Source organism: Mustela nivalis (genome assembly GCF_964662115.1).
Source record: "Mustela nivalis genome assembly, chromosome: 18".
NCBI classification, from domain to species: domain Eukaryota; kingdom Metazoa; phylum Chordata; class Mammalia; order Carnivora; family Mustelidae; genus Mustela; species Mustela nivalis.
In genome coordinates this window covers 17,835,983-17,849,648 of record NC_139037.1, presented here as the reverse complement: position 1 = coordinate 17,849,648, position 13,666 = coordinate 17,835,983, and the positions used below count along the sequence as shown (strand labels likewise).

Here is a 13,666-nt window from a genome sequence, read left to right as displayed (position 1 = left end):
GTCTTCAGCTTGGGTCATAATCCCAGGGTCCTGGGATGGAGTCCCACATCTGCTCCTTGCTCAATGGGAAGCCTGCTTCTTCCTCTGCCTGCCCTTCCGCCCTGCATTGTGCTCTCTATCTCTGGCAAATAAATAAATAAAATCTTTTAAAGAACTAAACACACACACAGACAAATTGTCTTAACTGTAAAAATAATTTATTTTCTGATATAGTTGAAAAATCCAGAAGGCTGGTTTCCTCTGGAGTTGGGTTCCAGGCCTTTTGGCTGTGTAAGGACTTGGTGTGATAGATATAGCTGGTTGCCTTCCTGATACCTATTCCCCTTTCCTCCCAAAAGAAGCCCAGTTTTGTTTGGGGCAGTGCCTAGTTAAACAGACTGACTTCCTCAGTTCCCTTGAGAGTACCTGGTGTCCCAGGGACACATTGTTACCCATGAGACTTACGGTAAGGACTTTTGGGAAAGTTTTGCTTTCCTGGCACAAGTGTCTCCATTTGCAGCTTCTTTTTCTTTCCACTTGACCAACTCATGACCATGGAGGCAATGATTTTGAGAATGGATTAAGCTGCCAAGGATGGCAGGCAAGAAAAGACTTCCTGGCTGTGTAAACCAGCTGCACCAACTGTGGTCGGCCTGCCCATCTCCTGATATTTTATCGTGTGAGACAAGCAGGAAATAAATATTTGTTCAAGCTACTTTTAAGTTTTCTCTTACTTGCAGCCAAACACAACCTCAACGGAGAAAATCTTCAATTTCTTTATAGCTCTTCTTTTTTTAAAAAAAGATTTTATTTATTAATTTGAGAGATAGAGAGAGCATGAGCAGGGCAGGGGGTGGGCAGAGGGAGAGGACCTGAGCTGGATCATGACCTGAGCCGAAGGCAGATGCTGGACTGACTAAACCACCCAGGCACCCCATAACTCTTGTCCGTGTCTTTTATAGTAAATGCTTCCTTCTAAGGTTTGTTTCCCTTGTGGACCCAGATTGACTTCCAGGAGTCTCTGAGGCCTCTTACATCCTCACTCTTATCCTACAGGAGAGAGTCAGCTTTGTCCCACAATTTCCTGGTCCTAGTTCTGGAAATCCTGCTCGCATCTACAGCTGAGGGTTTTGGCTGAAGCACTCACGGTGGGTTCCTCGGATCTGTGTGAGCCCTGATGATCCTCCTTGGACTTTAGCTGAATTCTTACAAGCCCTGAGCTATCCTCAAGGTCAGCTTGCGACTCCCACAGCACTTCTGACCTCCAGTAGCCTTGCCCGAGGAGTGGTCACATGGGCCAGCACCTTCTGTCAAACTCAGGGTCAAAAATCTCCCCTCAGGAGCCAACTCTGGCTTTTGGTTAGGTCAGGTGTTGACTTTGGGCAAATTCCCAGCTTAGAAAAAATGACTTTTGATGTGGAGTCTTGTTCTTCCTCAACACACCCCTGAAAGTCATGTGCTCGGGTGTTTTGTTTGTAGGATCTCAGCTGGGCAGTATTCAAAGGGGTTGAGAGAGGTTTAAATTGCAGAGGTGTCTGAGTTTTGTCGTAATCTTGTCTGAGGTCACATAGCTTGTAAGTGGTGGAGCCAAGAGGAGTCTGACATTCCAGTGACCCCCAGCCATGATGCTAAGACACTATGGCACTTGGGGGTCAATATTGTTTTTAACACAGATTCACTTTAATCATATTACAGGGGCACAAGAATGTTCTTCAGTTCCACAGAGAAATATGCCTTCTCCCATATTTCCTGAAGCACAGGACCCTTAGACCTCTCTTTTATTGTCATCTTTTTTTTCTAAGACACAGGTAGAGAAAAAACAGCATTGGCTGAAGGTGAAGGAGCAGAACTGAAAGTCACACTCGGACTCAGGTTTAGGTAAGTGTGGAGTGCATGCTTAGTCAGGAAGGGGAAGTCTTTGACCCTAGGCACAGGTGTGAGAGCCCAATGTTGCCAGAGCATCATATTTTCCAAGAAAAGCCAGAAAATTGAATTCTTTTTTTAAGATTTTACTTTTAAGTATCCTTGATATTCAACGTGGGCCTCAAACTTAAGAACCCTGAGATCAAGAGTTGCATGCTTCACTCACCGCGCCAGAGGGAGAAGCAGGCTCCCCAAAGAGCCCAAATGTGGGATGTGATCCCTGGACCCTGAGATCATGACCTGAACTGAAGGCAGACACCTAACTGACTGAGCCACCTAGGTGTGCCCTGAATTTTTTTAATATGCTTTCATTTCAATAATATGTTTCATTGCTGGGCTCAAAAAGCTTTATACAGGTTGTCATGTTCCCAGTGCCATTGTAATGGGATAGAACTTTTGCCCTTGTTGTGGTTCTAGCCTGAAGTGCTTTGAGAACAGGGGCCATTTTCTTCTTCCCACAGTCCTGGTAGGTTTCCTGAAAAAGGTTGTGTTTAGTGGAGCTCCTAAGGGTGGAAGGAGCTTCCCAAAAGGAGGAGGATTGGGAGTGATTTCCATGGAGCTTTGCATAGTTGCTTACTGCAGGAATGCTAACAGGCCTGCAGTTTCCAGCCTTACGAGCCCTTGACCTCCACCTGACCCACACCCTCAGCTTCCTGGTTCCAGGCTCGGGGTACTCAACCCACTTCCACTATCCAGTTTCTTCCTGAGAACTAAGGAACAGCTGAAGGAGTTCCTGGAGTCCTTCTGAGTCCTCCCAGCCAAGCTAGGCTAGGGCTAGCGCCCTGGGGTTGGCAGAGGGAACCCCAGCTCTTGGGGCCTTGCCCTTGACCCTTGAAGGTGGGACAGCAAAGAGAAGAGAGAAGGGCCTGAGGACTCCCTAGGGGTGAGAGAATCCTCCCCAGGCTCTCTCTACTTTTCAGAAAGGGTCAGCCAAGCAGAGTGGCTGTCTGGGTGCCACACTTGAGTGGATGGGGCATGGGAGACAGCACCTTCTGTCTTCTCAATTGTGTTATCGTCCAATTTCAACATCACAAATAGGGTAGCAGCCCCATATTTTGCACCTCCTGATGTGACGCAGTGATCATCAATGTCATATGCTTGCCAAAAATGTTTATGGTGAATCTGATCTTGAGGAAACAATCCTATAAATCCAGAATATGATGCTATAAAACCAGCCTGAACTCTTACAAAAAAATAAGAAGGCTGAGTGTGGGGTAGATAATATTCTTCTATATTAATAGAGACCAAAAAGACCTAACAACCAAAGGCAGTATATGAACCTCGCCTTCTGAACTAAAATAAACATGCTAAAAAGACGTCCTTGAGGAGTGGCTGGGTGGCTCAGTTGGTTAAGTGTCTGACTCCTGGTTTCAGCTCAGGTCATGATCTCAGGGTCATGGGATTGAGCCCCGCTTCAGGCTCCCTGCCCTGCTGGGCACCGACACTGTCTCTCTCCCTCTGCTCCTCCCCTCACTTTCTCTGTCTCCCTCTCCATCTACATCTAAGGTAAATTTAAAAAAAAAAAAAAAAGGCATCCTTGGGGCACCTGGTGGCTCAGTCAGTTAAGCATCTGCCTTCAGCTTGGGTCATGATCCCAGAGTCTTGGGATCAAGCCCCATGTTGGGCTCCCAGCTCAGCGGGGGAATCTGCTTCTCCCTTACCCTCTGCCTCTCCCCCTGCTCATGCTCTGTCTTTCTCTCAAATAAATAAATAAATAAATAAAATCTTAAAAAAAAAAAAAGGCATCCTTCAGACAAGGGGGAATGACAGCACTCAATTACTGTTGTTATGCTCAGATGTGATAATGGCACTGTAATTGTGTGGAACCCTGACATTTAGGGCCAGTTAATACGCTGGAGAGATCCGTAGCACTTCTGGTCCCTGCCCACTAGGTGGCGGGAGCACAGCACCCAGTGCGTTGCAACAGACGAAATGTCTGAGAAACTGTTTTGGATTTCAGTAGTATTGACAGTTGGATCACGTCATGAATATGTGAAAACACACTGGACTGTACGTTTGAAAATGGTTAAAATGGTGAATTCTATGTGATGTGAATTTTTTTTCAATAAAGACTGTAATTAAAAATGTCTCCATTTGGCATTGTCACATTATCCCCTGAGGGACAAAAATCGCCCCCTCTGCTGAGAACGGTTGGTGTGGAGAGCACATCACTTGGGGTGTGTGTGGGGGTGCGGAATGCAGGCTGAAGGTTTTAAGAGGGAAATGTCTTTTTTGTAACTTTCAAAGAGCAAATGTGTCAAAATGTTAACCGTTTGTGAAACCTGGTGACAGGTGTCTGGGTTGTTCATTTTACTATTCTGTCGACTTCCTATAAATTTAAAATTGTTCAAAACCAAAAGAAAATACAGTTTCAAAATTTCTGTTTTTTTTTTTAAGATTTTATTTATTTATTTGACAGACAGAGATCACAAGCAGACAGAGAGGCAGGCAGAGAGAGAGAGGGAAGCAGGCTCCCTGCTGAGCAGAGAGCCTGATGCGGGGCTCGATCCCAGAACCCTGAGATCATGACCTGAGACGAAGGCAGAGGCTTAACCCACTGAGCCACCCAGGCACCCCTCAAAATTTCTGTTTAAAACATCCCCAGGGGCCCAGCTAGGTGCCAGCTGTGCGGCCTCCTTTCAGACGGACTGTGAACTGTCTACATGGGTCAAGTGGCTCAGTCCTCATTCCTTCAAGGGAAGACTCCTTCCTTATCTCTCCTCCCCCCTTCCTCTCTGTCTCTATATCTTGTCTCTCTCTTCTCTCCTGCCCTATCTCATTCCAAGGCTGCCTTGAATATGCTGGCCCGGTGGTACCCACCAACCTGTGGAGAGAAAAGCATCCCATCGTACGGACCACCACCCACCCAGACAGAGTGCAGATGGGCTCTGTTGAGCCCTTTGTGGTGAGTATTCTCCCCTGTGGTGACTTTAAAACATGATCACAAAACTCTAGCACTGGTTCCATGCAGAGGCAGGGTCTCTGTCCCGTCTCCTTAAATAGGAATTGCAGCTGCTTAAGCAATAGGGTAGAATGGAAACGATATGGTCTCCAGGCCCAGACCTTAAAAGCCTAGCATCTGCTGTTTCCTGTCTCTTCTGAGATACCTGCTCTTGGAACCACGCCACCACACTGTGAGGGAAGTCCAAGCTACCCTGTGGAGAGGCGGGTGTGGAGAGAAGCAGCATACAGTGTGACTCGAGCAGGTGAGTGAGTCATCTTGGAAGTGGCTCTTCCGGCCCCAACTGACGCCACTTGGGGCAGAGGTGAGCTGTCCCTGCTGAGCTACATGATTGCTGCCGGCTTACGTCACTAATTTTTGGAGTGGTTTGTTTGAAGAGATAGATAATGGAGGCATCCCCTGTCCCCCCACAAAACTGGGAGCCACAGGCTTAGGAGGCGGGAAATGGGCCCCTCTTTGTCCCTGGAGCTGGGACCTAGGTCAGCATTGTTCCTTCAACAAGTATTTGTTGCATGACCACCAAGTGCTAGACACTGTTCCAAGGGCCGAGGAGTTACTGAATGAGACAGACCCCAAGAAAGGGTGGTGGGGAGAACCATCTTCCTGTGGGAGGTTATTTCTAAGCTGAGACCCATCTAAGGAAGAGGAGTTAGCCACGCACAGAAGCAGAGAAAGGCCAGATGCAATACCGTGTGCTAGTTCTGGATGAGGTTAACAGATTTGGCAAATAAAAAATAAAAATTTGACACCCAGTTAAACTTGAATTTTAGATGAGTAATGAATACTTTTTTTGTGTGTATACATATGCCCCATGCAGCTTTGGAGATATGCTCATATTAAAAAGTCATTCATGGGGCGCCTGGGTGGCTCAGTCAGTTAAGCGTCTGCCTTCGGCTCCAGTCATGATGCTAGGGTCCTGGGATGAGTCCCACATCAGGCTCCCTGCTCGGCGGGCAGCCTGCTTCGCCCTCTGCCCGCTGCTCCCCTTGCTTGCGCTTGCTCCCTCGCTCTCTGGCAAATAAAATCTTTTCTAAAAAAGTTATTCATTACTTCTCTGAAAGTCCAGTTAACTGGGAGTCCTGCATTTTATCTGACCCCTAGTTTTAAGGCAGAAAAGAGAAAGAAAGGTGAGAAAAACTCGTGTTTCAAGAGACAATTCGGAAAGCTGATGGTGGGACAGTGGCAAACAGGGTGTGACATCAGAAGTAAAGGTCGTCACAAAAGGCCAGCTGGCCAGGTCCATTTTGAATTTTGTCCTGAAGCAGTGAGGGGCCACAAGAGGGTTCAGACCCAGGGAGACACAATCGGATGTGTGTGTTGCAACAGTATTCTGGGCTACCATCTGGAAGGGATGGGAGAGCCTGTGGGCAGGGAGATCAGGGGGAGGAGGCCTCTACCCTGCAAGGTTCAGACTCTGGTAACCACAAAGGCTTGAGAATGTCGAACTAACCCCCCACTTCCCACTTTTCTTTTCTATAACGTAAGTGTTTTAAACTCTAAGATTCCCTTTAACTACTGCTTCAGTGTATCCCACAAGCTTTTGATATATTTAGTTTTATCATTCCATTCAGGATGCTTTCTCTCAATTCTTCAGATGTGTGTTGTATAATTTCCAAATATCTGAGATTTTTCTGTGTATCTCTTTGTTATTTCTTTTATTTTTTTTTAAGATTTTATTTATTTGACAGAGATCACAAGTAGGCAGAGAGGCAGGCAGAGAGAGGGGGGGAAGCTGAGCAGAGAGCCCGATGCGGTGCTCGATCCCAGGGTCCTGGGATCATGACCTGAGCTGAAGGCAGAGGCTTTAACCCACTGAGCCACCCAGGCACCCCTTTGCTATTTTAATTGCCTTCTGTGATAGAGAACATACTCTGTACGTTCGTTAAATTTTATTACTATTGTTTGGTGGGCAGGCACATGGTCTCTCATGGGGAAGGTGCCACACCTGCTAGAAAAGAATGTGGGGTTCCCCTGCTGTTGGATTACGTGTTCTGTCAATGTCAGCCACAGGCAGGGTCATTGACAGCATTCTTCTTGCATTTTCTTCTATGCATTTTCTCATTACAGAGTCTGGCTATTCTCTCCACCGATGGAAGTGGGGTGGGAAAATATTGGGCGATTATTATAGATGACTCAAGTTTTTCCCTTTCCTGTCAGTTTTTTGCTCACCTCTTTTGAAGGTCTCTTGCTAGATCTGTACACAGCTATGATTATGATTATGACTTCCCAGGGCACGGTCCTTTTATCCAGATGGATTTCCCTCCTTAGCTTGGGTCACAGCCATTCCCTGGAAGTTCAGTTTTCTGTGATTGCTCTGGCATGTGCAGCTTTCCAGCCCTCACTGGTAGCCTACTATATCTTTATCCAGCCGTTTGCTCTCTTATTTATCCCAGACCAAGCCTGGCCAGGCCCAAATAGTACAAGTCGTCTGCATAAACGGCCTCAAGCCTCAGCATCCCCTAATGCTGTCGCTCTGATGGCTGTCACTCAGCTCCCACCCATGCGTTACGTGCAGTCCCCAGCAAGTGGCTAACAGAGGGACAAAGCTCAGGCTCTGCTGAAGGGTGCTTTGTGTTGGTGTGAAAGAGACACACTGAAATTGAACTGCTCTCACATTACAGTCCCAGCCTTGGGGGGAAGTCTTCCCACTGGACCGAAGTTTGAGCAGTGCCGGTGGTCATTCGGAGGTGAGAGCAGGAGCCTCTGCTTCACGGGCCTGAGAGCTGTGTCCTCACATAGAGCCCTGTGCTCAACGGGGCCCAACATGTGTGTCTTTTTTGTTTTTCTCCTAAGATTTTTCTTTCTTTTTTTTTTTTTAATTTAATTTTATTTATTTATTTGACAGAAAGAGAAATCACAAGCAGGCAGAGAGGCAGGCAGAGAGAGAGGGGGGAAGCAGGCTCCCTGCTGAGCAGAGAGCCCAATGCGGGACTCAATCCCAGGACTTTCTGAGATCATGACCTGAGCCGAAGGCAGCGGCTTAACCCACTGAGCCACCCAGGCGCCCCAGATTTTTCTTTCTTTATTTGACAGAGACCACAAGTAGGCAGAGAGGCAGGCAGAGAAGAGGAAGCAGGCTCCCTGCTGAGCAGAGAGCCTGATGGAGGGTTCGATCCCAGGACCTTGGGATCATGACCTGAACTTAAGGCAGAGGCTTTAATCCACTGAGCCACCCAGGCGCCCTGCTGTCATAGTTTTAAACAAGATGCTCTGCATTTTTGTTTTACCCTGAAACCCACAGAATAGGTCCTGAGCAAAAGGTTCCAAGGCCATTACAGAACAGAGAACCCACAGAAGATCAGACTGCCTTGACTTGGGTATGCCATACTACCTGTGTGTGCATGTGTGACACATGTGCATGTGTGTGGTACATGCTAAGTATTCAAAACTGATGGCTGTTGTTCCCGTGTGTTATTGATGCTGGTGGTGGTGTTACTGGGCTCCTCCAGAATTGTTCTTCAAACTTCAGGGAAGTCTGGTTAATTCATTACCTACAAGCCATCCTTCTGCTTTGTTTCACGGACTCATCTGCAAAGTGATTTTTAATTTAAGCAAGCGGCTTTGACAACCCTCAAGTTGTCACACACAGATATACACCTTGCCTTTCAAACACCCGCTGCTGTTGCACGCCCATAGCCAGATGCTACCCCCATTCATCCAGTTGCATCACAGTCCCTAAAATCCCACCCCCCCAAGCCCAGCTGCCCCAGAGTCTCTCAGAGTTGACACGGACATGCACGCTCACACCCTCAGCTCATCTGACCGCGTGGGTGCCATTGGCAGGGTTCCCCTCCTGCTCCGTGTGAAAAACCTCCTGCCAGGGACAGCCGATGTGAAGCCTGCTTTTGTGTGGGCAGCAGACTCTATAATTTGCATTGGAAATTTTTAAAAAGTATTGCAAATTAGAAAGTATGTGCATGTGTGATTTCTGGGGGCTAGGAAGGGTGAGAAGGCTTGGCATCTCAAAAGCACATTAGCTGTATTCCTATGGTTTTCTAGATTTCCCGGGAGAGCCAGAGGTTGTCATTATGCGGAGGCTTAGCAAGGGAACAGAGGTGATTTGGGGGGTGTTGGAAACCTGCAAACACTCTGGTGTGAGCCCCTGAAGTTCAGGGCCCTGATTTAATAAGGGCTGCCAGTGTCAGGGGGAAAAAATAGCAATTCTGCCGCCTCACATGGTACAACAAATCTGGCCTTCTAGATAGGAAAAGCCAGGACTGAGAGGGGGTGGGGTGAAAGACGATGTCACCAGCTCCTCTCACGTTTCCTGCAAGAAATCCCTGCAGAGAAGAGACTCCTGGCCCAGTGAGTCACTGGCTGTATAAGCCAAGAGAGGTGGAAAGCAGATTCCAGGAAATAAGCTAGAGGGATCTTGGGGGAAGTTTTCAGCTTTAGTGTGAAACTGTCAAGCTTCTCTGCTCCTGGGGGAACTGGAGGGAAAAACAAGAGGGAGAGTGATGACAGAAACAGCAAAGAACCAGACAGAGCTCAGGTGTGAGAGCCTCTGCCTCTGGGCACTTGGAATAACCATGGATGAGCAGATGATGCAGGTGGCTTCAGAGAGGGAGAAAACACCCCAGTGTTCTGGGGCTTGCGGTCTTTCCTAACGCAACAGATATTTACAGAGCATCCATCCAGTTCCTGTGCTGGGCGTTGGGCACTGGGCATGGAGAAGTGAGTGCTTTTGGCCCCTGAGCAAGTAATCCCAAGCACTTATGTCAAGAAGCTTCAGGGGCCTGAGGCCACTGTGGGGTTCCTAAAAGGCTGCTGCTGCTTCTTTTTTTTTTTTTTTTTTAAGATTTTATTTATTTATTTGACAGGAAGCACAAGTAGGCAGAGCGGCAGGCAGAAGGAGAGGGAAAAGCAAGCTCTCCCCCAAGCAGGGAGCCCGATGGGTGGCTCGATCCCAGGACCCTTGGGATCATGACCTGAGCCAAAGGCAGATGCTTAACCGACTGAGCCACCCAGGCACCCCTCCTAGAAGGGTTCTTGACACCTCGGGTAGATTGTCCAGATACCAAAAAGGACAGGCTGAATTGCCATGGGGGGCCTGGGATAGAGAGAGCAGGGCTGTTTGGAAGAAGTGAAAGATTGGTTTGGGGAGCAGAGCCACAAGAAAAGACTGGACGGATCCCTTCTCTTTGTCCATTTTGGGTAATCTGTTTGCTTACAAAGTTTGGGGGGGTTGCATCTCCTAAGTGCCAGGCAACCTATTTGGCACTTTCTGTTTATTTACAGGGTAATTCAATTCACCAGTGTTTACTGAGCTCCCTGACCAAATAGCTGGGCCCAGGCATGGAGCAGGCAGAGGGCACAGCAAAGGCAGAGGCCCAGAGCTGGAAACCGCCCCCCCCCCACCAAAGCATCTCAGGGAAAAGTCAGTCCCTTGGGTCTGGGGTATGGTAAGGTAGCTGAGGTCCACAGGCAGACAGAGCTGGTCTTCAGACTTTGTCAAATGGGGAACATCATGAGTTCTGGAGAGACCCATGCCCTGAGAAGCCAAGACTGGGCGGAGGAGGTCACACCTCAGCACATTCTCTTCTATGTGACGTTGGAGATAATTAACCCCAGGAACCTAACAGCTGCCACCACCACCCTTCAGGAATTCGGGCCCTCCCTGCTTGACGTCCAAGCCACACTCCCGCTGCACAGCTCCGGGGGAGAAAGGAAACTCATTAATGCCTTTCAGCAGATGTGCTGGCCTGAAGTCACCTGCGCGCCAGTCCCCTTGCTGTGACAGTACCTACTAGCACCCTGGGCTCTCAAGGGCCCAGGCTGATGGCGGCTTCCCCCCACGCCATGAACCTGCCAATTCTCTGCCTATCCAGCTCCATGGGCTCTCAAGGATCCTGACTCAGCTCACAATGGCATCTGAGGGAACACGGGAGCTCCAGAGTGGAAGGTAAGAGCCTCAGGTCCCATCCGAGCCTGGCAGCTGGTTCACTGTAGTATACTTGATAACTTTTGAGATCTAGGACCTTTGAGTCTGAAAATCAGGCAGAGTGACTGGACCTGGGTCTGGCCTTGGTTTGTGCAGCCCGTGCAGGAGCGGTTGTGCCTTGCAGAAGCAGAGGCAGACAAGGCTGTGGAGGGAGCAGCATGGGCATTGTAATCATGACCAAGAGGCTCCTGAACTCACCTGGAGTCCAGGGAAGGAGTTCCAGAGGAAGCTGATGTCTGAGCTGAGGCTTAAGGGTAGGCAGGAGTCGGCCCAATGAAGGAAAGAGGAAAAAGATGCTCAGGACAGCTGTGGAGGCATGGGAAGCAGGCTGTATTCAGGGAGCAAAGTTCAGGATAACTGGAGCCAGGACCTCCTGGGGAGGAACTGGCCAGAGAAGAAGGACCAGTGGGGAAGTGGGAAGGAACAGGGTCCAGTATGCAGAGGCCATCAGCTGCGCTGTGGAGAATGGACCAGGCTGGGTGAAACGAAGGACACTAAAGAGGCCAGGAAGGAGGCGCGGGTGGTGCTCTGGCGGAGGGGGTGGGGGGGACAGGACAAACCTCGTGGCTGATGGGGGTGGTCAAGGAAAAGGCTACCCAGACTAACCTGAGAACCCTAGAGGGGGAACAGTTCTGAGGAGAGGACATGGAATGGACTTGACACAGTGAGTTTGGGTTGCCCAAGGGTCAGCTTCGGGGGTAAATGGAATGAGAGATTGGGGGGGTTGCTGAGGCCCAAGGCATCACTGAGGGGATGGGAAGAAGGCTCTGGAAGTTGTCAGGATGGCTTGGAGAAAAATACTAAGGGTGAGAGAAGGAAGCCCAATACCCTACCAAGCGACATGAAGAGAAACAGCCAGAGATGCAGCTAGAAATCCAAGAAGAGCAGTCACACAAGCCAGAGGGAGTTTCAGAAGAGAGGGAGGATTGTGTATATTCAGCACACTTGGTACACGTCCAAGGAGGAGAGGAACTGGAAAGTGGAGGGTCAGGGAGCATTTGCAAAGAGGCTTCAGAGAGTGGAGGATGTTTTAATGGTGGTGGGGGGGTTCCCAGTGACTGCGATATGCCACTGGGTCTGAGTGTGAGGAGAGCTGCCGCTGCATACGGCTGAACAGATCGTGCACTGCACACTCCAGGGGCTACCCATCCGCAGAAACTTGGGGCAAGGGGGGTTGCCTCCCGGAGCTGGGCAGTATTTTGTGGAATGCGCGGCTGCAGTGTGGATGGTTCCCACACGGTGGCGCCAAAGACCAATACTGCACTTCGTAGGCTCAAATGGGGCAAGGTGGGGGTCAGTTCCCCATCCTCCGCCGGAGGATCCTCTTCTGATGGGTGGAGGGATGTGACCACATACAGGGTGACTAGAACTTTCCCCACTACAGTGCCCTCCGGATCTGTCAGAACAGTTCTGCTAGTGGTAGGTACTCAAAATAAACTACACATCACTCAATGTAGCCTTTGGCAAGGGGCCTGGCCTGAAAGGGTCCCAGGGGAACAGCTCATCCCATGACCTGGGAGAGGCGTGTACGTCCCTCCCTACTTGTCCTTTGGGAGAACAGAGTCAGGAAGGAAGGAAGGAGGCCTGGCCCAGCCTGTGGGACACAATCACCCCACACCCCAGCACGGCTCCGCTCACAGGCCCCCCAGAGGCCGAAGCTGGATCACTGGGGGCAATAGCAGAAACCGCAGCCTGCCTGGGGCAGAGTCCCCAGGGAAGTCACCTGTGGAGCCTGGCAACCCTGGGCTAGAAAGATGCCTACTAGGTGCAGCGGCTGGCCTGGAATTGCATCAAGAAGTGGGAGCCATGCTGTCTTTGAAAACAGCGACACATTCACTGCCAACCGAAAGGAAAAAAAAAAAAAATAAAAATAAGACCAGGTGAACTTACAATGCCCAGAGGTGATTGGCCACTGACAGCTCTCCGGGCCAGTGGAGGCAGATTTGTCCTGAGGAGACTTTTGCGACTGGAGAGCAGGCAGCTGTTCTGGTGCTCTCCTCACTCCTCCGTGTTTATTGTGTGGAGCACCTTTCCCTGTGGAGAGACAGAAAGCCCTCACTCCCTACCCTACCCTGACTGGTGCCGGCCGCCTCTCAGACCTCCTCTCCCTCTGCTGCAGCCCATGTGACTTACACGCAGCAAGCTCACTGCCACCTCCGAGCCGTTGCCCTGCTGTTCCCTTGGCCTGGAATATCCTTTCTCTGGATCATTCCATGACTGTTTTCCTTCTTGTCATTCAGTTCTCGGCTCAAAGAGGCCTTCCCTGAGCACCTTGACTAAAGGTGTCCCTCAGCCCCATCCTTCAACGTCACATCAACCCTGGTTGTTTTCTCCAGTTCCTTCCCCTCTCTCTGAAGTCATTGTACTTAGGTGCTAACTTGATGATGATCGGTCTTCTTTGGCTGGAATGTAAACTTGAGAGCAGAGACCTTGCCTGTCTGGTCTGCCACTGTGTCCCCAGCACCCAGAACGTTGCCAGGTACCTAAGAGGTGTTTGATCTGTGCCTGACTTCCATCTTCAGTGGCCACAGAGCTGGTCTGGGCTTACGTGCGCCTCCAGCATTCTGTCGCCCACTGATGGTCATGAGGACTGCGCTGTCCCTTTACCCCTGGCACGCAAGCCAGTCATCAGCGTCCTCAGGCACAGATCTTTTCTTGCCTGTACAACTCTTTCTTAGGGATGAATTTCTTGAAGTGGATCTGACATCCTGAAACATACTGAAAAAACTACTCTTAAACCCTCAAACCAATTCCCACTCTCTCGAGAGCGTCCACTCACACATTGTCCCTCACTACCTATCTCAGAGGCAAAAAAAGGGGGGGGGCTGTTGTTGCTGTTTATATGTGCATTGTATTGATTA

General features: G+C 49.6%; 1 long non-coding RNA gene across 2 annotated transcripts; it reads left to right on the top strand.

Annotated features, from left to right (window-relative positions):
* Positions 1-864: 864 nt before the first annotated feature.
* LOC309853628 lies at positions 865-6,030 on the top strand. Of its 2 annotated transcripts, none has more exons than XR_014305840.1 (4): positions 865-1,127; positions 1,788-1,857; positions 4,689-4,807; positions 5,006-6,030. It is a non-coding gene; the product is annotated as an uncharacterized lncRNA (long non-coding RNA). The 2 variants fall into 2 exon arrangements; XR_014305841.1 differs by having other exon boundaries at positions 1,782-1,857.
* The last annotated feature ends 7,636 nt before the right edge of the window (positions 6,031-13,666 follow it).